Here is a 4,643-nt window from a genome sequence, read left to right as displayed (position 1 = left end):
GAGAGAGAGAGAGAGAAGGGAAAAAAACGTGCAAATTTGCTGGCGACTATTCTTCCCGCGCCACTCCGCGCTACCGACTTGGCATCATCCATCCGACGAGCTTTTGTACCGCCTTCCGGTAGCGAAACTCGAGCGCTCAACGCACCCGGGTATGGATGGAGGATCTCTTCCCGTTGGGTCAGAGCAGAGCTGCGAAGGAAACGGGAGAAAACCGTCGCCACAATGCCCGACGCCCTGGTATCAGGATGTTCGCGCTCACGGGTACACGAACCGCTTTTCCTTCACTGGTTATTCTCTCTATGAACATATCTAGGGAATGTATACAAGCCTAGTCTCAAACCACTTTCTGACATCCACGGAATTCTTCAGTCAATCTAGAACCGATTTTCCTTCGGCGAAAAACTGATCGAGTGCAACCCTTGTCTCGCATAGTTGAAGTGTTTTAGTAATTCTTTAAAGTCTCGTGGGTTATTATTAAAAAATTTACATTTCGCACAGCGTTTTATGAAAGATGTCTTCGTGTATTTAATTTATATATGTATATAAAATCTGCACACAAACTCCCTTATTAAAATATTTCCTTCCTCTACTAATATCTTCAAAAAATTTGCTGGAGATTAAGCATACTTCACGTTACTTGACATCGCTTTTTGTGCAATATAATGTAATAATATAATAATGATATAATAGAAATTTGTGGCATATTATTATACATTATACTTTAATTATATCAAAATGGCATAACAGAAATAATTTCGTGCTCTCGAACAGATTAGACAGGACTTGCAGGACTATATCTCACGGTAAATAAATTATTTTGTAATGTAAATGAAATAATGACACAAAAATAGCAGCGTAAAAACATTTGTTGACGTGTTTTAATCCCGCCTTGAATGTAAAGAGCATTTTATTCGGTCTTTTTTATTCCGCTTTGCGTCGCTAAATAATCCAAAACGTCAATTTCCCGTAGCCAAGAGCACTTTTTCGCTCGGTCGCTCAGACGTTTTTGTGACTTCAAGTTACTTCCGCATCGCGGAAACTGACTTTTCCTGCGGTCCGTTGAATCCATATCCGAAAGGGATAGAGAGAATGGCGAAGGTAATATCGCCGCGATGAAGCTTGGATGTACATCAGGCGTCGGCGCATTGCAACACGCTTTTACGAAAATTGCGACACAGAAACTTATAAATCACTGCTGATCGTAGCATAAAAAGCACAATAACTAGAAGTAAACGCTGAATAATAATTAACTACTATAAATATTAGGTACGTAATAATAAAAAATATTAATAAAATAAGTTTTGAGTTCTTTTAACGAAAATCAAATCATTTTAAAAAAATAATAAAATCAGTTTACATATTTTAACGATTTGATTTATTATGTAACGCAATTGGTGCAATTTATTAATCTAAATAATTTTACCTAATTTATTTTTCCTTTGTAAACAATTGTGATTATCGGATTTCTCTAGTAGAATACCTGTCTAGTCTAATGAGAAGATCTATGACAGCGAGTGCGCATGTTTCGAGTACACGTCCTTAACTATTTCACCGGTCGTTCGCCCGGCAAGTACGCGCGCATGTGTCATTCAATTTGTACACGCACATCACGTACACGCATTTCCACAATAGGCTTGTTACAACGTGTTAATATCCTTGCAACACGCGCAATGTATAAGGAAGATCGTAGACGGCGTTACGAATTTATCGCGGTAGACACTGACGCATATGGAAAGCGTGTCTTTATAGTGCATTATGTATGCGCGTTCTCTCTCTCTCTCTCTTTCTCTCTCTTTCTATCTCTTTCTCTTTCTTTCTCTCCTATAAGAGAAATATAATGTCACTATTTGAGACGATGCCACGATTTCTATCTTCATAATGTTCCATAGCGACATCCGTGCTGTTCCATAAAATCGCCGAAATGTTTGTTTTGAGAATGCAACAAGGAAAAACGGTATCTCCGACGTTACATAATATTTTGTGAAGAAAATTTGAACGCGTAGATTTCATAGCGCATTTTAACAAATCAATCACAATTCAACATGACTAATGCGTGCCTTCACGATATATAACTCTTCTTTTTCACTCAGTCTCACACATAGACATAATAAAAATAGACCGAGCGTGAGGTTTGAAGACTACGTAGAAAAGACGGACAATGGATGCCTTCTCTTTCCGACGAGGAAAAAGTGGGAGGGGAGAGAGGAGAAAGGTGTGAATATCTTGCTCTCTGTCTAATATCTGCTCTCTGTTCTTTTTTATCTAATCTTCACGCTAAAGTAGGGAACATATTCGGTCTATTCTTATTATGTGTAAGACTATGGTCTCACACAAGGTCGTATTCATGGTTGTAATTTAACCTGAGATCGGATTTAAACTAGATTTGAATCAGTCTTTCATTTGAAAAACGTTTCACAAATCACGATTTAATAAATTGGATTGGTTCGAACTTTAGTTCAAATCTAGTTCGCTTGAAATAAAAATCAATCGATCTACCATTATGAATACGAACCATAAAATTTATGTACAGTTGAGTCTATATTCTATTTTACATGCCTATCGACAGTTATCGGTATTATTGCGCAGATATTTTATATGGTGAAAAAGCAACAATACTGACAACTGTCGGTAGGCAGTAAAACAGTTACGGAATCACGCCCCTGGTCACAGAAAGGTTGCAATACTTTTTTTACAGGATTTTGGAATGTAGCTTGCTCACCGAGCGATTGGTTTTTATTCATGGATCCACAAATAAGAACCAATCGTTCGGTGAGTAGGCTGCATTCCGAAAGCTATTGAAAAAAAATGTTGCGACCTTTCTGTGACCGGGTATATACAGGGTGTACCAAAAAATTGGAAACGGTCGAATATTTCGAAAGTAAAATGTTTTTGAGAAAAAGATTTCAAACAAAAATTGTAGGATTTAAAAAGCTTTATTCATTGATTATATCGGTTTGGCCTTGGATGGCGTCATCAAGGTCAGGTCACAGTAAAATCGATTTTTTTAAATGAAATACTCTATTTTTAAGAATTTAATAGCTGGTATCAAGAACTTTTCAAAACACTATAATAAGTTACTTTTTAATTGTGTTCCTACTTTTCGAGTTTATAATAATTGAGGCTTGAAAGTATCGTTAACATTAGCACAAGGTGTCCGACTGATTAAAACCTGTTTAGAATCATGTCCTGGATAACATTTGTCAAGATCAAAGCCTCAATTATTATAAACTCGAAAAGTAGGAACAATTAAAAAGTAACTTATTATAGTGTTTTGAAAAGTTCTTGATACCAGCTATTAAATTCTTAAAAAGAGGTTGTACCTCTAAATTTCATTTTTACGTAAAAATGAATTTTTCATACAAAAAAATGAAAATAAGGAATAATCCCCATAGCCTTGATGTTGACAAATGACTACGTTTACAATGAGAGATCTATACATGGTCTGACTTATAATGCGATCCAAAATAGATTTAGACACCAATCATTTACACTGTAAGCGGCCTAAACACGAACTCCTTGAACTTTTCGAACACTCTTTAAATTTTTTTATTTACGAGATATGATATATGTCCATAATCAACGACATGATATCAATTTAAGATTAATAAATGATGATAGAACAACTTATTTCAGGTTAAGCGGCCTATTTCAGGTCACCAAAACCCGAAGCCTGACCTACCAGATCAGGTTTACAGAACGAGGAACCTAAATAATTTAAATCGAATTTGGAGTATAGGCCTAAATTCACGGTGTAAACATAGTTATTGTAACTGTCAACATAATCCCATAGAAACATTAGTCGATTTGTCTGCATCATAAAGTTATTCTCGATTGAAAATGTCAGTTTACAAGCCAAATTCTCGTCATTTGCGGGAGGTTTTAATTTTTTGCTTCAATATGAAGAAATCTGCGGTTGAGGCTCATCGAATGCTCTCAAATACTTATGGTGAAGCCGCTATTAGTGAAAGAACGTGTCGTGAGTGGTTTCAACGCTTCAAGAACGGTGATTTTGACGTCGAAGACCAGCATAACGGTGGAAGAGAGAAGGTTTTCGAAGATGCAGAATTGGAGGCATTACTTGAGCAAGACTTGTGTCAAAATCAAGAAGAATTGGCACGATCATTGGGAGTCAACAAGCCATTTCAAAACGCCTCAAAGCCATGGGAATGATTCAGAAGCAAGGAAATTGGATGTCGTACGAATTGAAGCTGAGAGATGTTGAACGGCGTTTGTTTGCTTGTGAACAGCTGCTTGAAAGGCAAAGACGGAAGGGATTTCTGCATTGTGACTGGGGACAAAAAATGGGTTCATTACGATAATCCCAAGCGCAGAAAATCATGGGGAGTTCCCGGCCATGCTTCCACGTCGACGGCCAAATATTCACGGCTCCAAGGTCATGCTCTGTATTTGGTGGGACCAGCTCGACGTAGTGTATTATGAACTGTTAAACAATCACAGATCGGTATCGAACGCAATTGATGCGTTTGAGCCGAGCATTGAAAGACAAATGGCCGCAATACAACGACACGATAAAGTGATTTTGCAGCATGACAATGCTCGACCCCATGTTGCGAAAGTGGTCAAGACATACTTGGAAACGTTGAAATGGGAAGTGCTACCCCACCCGCCGTATTCTCCAGACG

This window comes from Atta cephalotes (assembly GCF_000143395.1).
Source record: "Atta cephalotes unplaced genomic scaffold scaffold00011, whole genome shotgun sequence".
In the NCBI taxonomy this organism is placed as follows: Eukaryota; Metazoa; Arthropoda; class Insecta; order Hymenoptera; family Formicidae; genus Atta; species Atta cephalotes.
The sequence above is the reverse complement of the archived record's forward strand: the minus strand, read 5'-3'. Positions refer to the sequence as shown.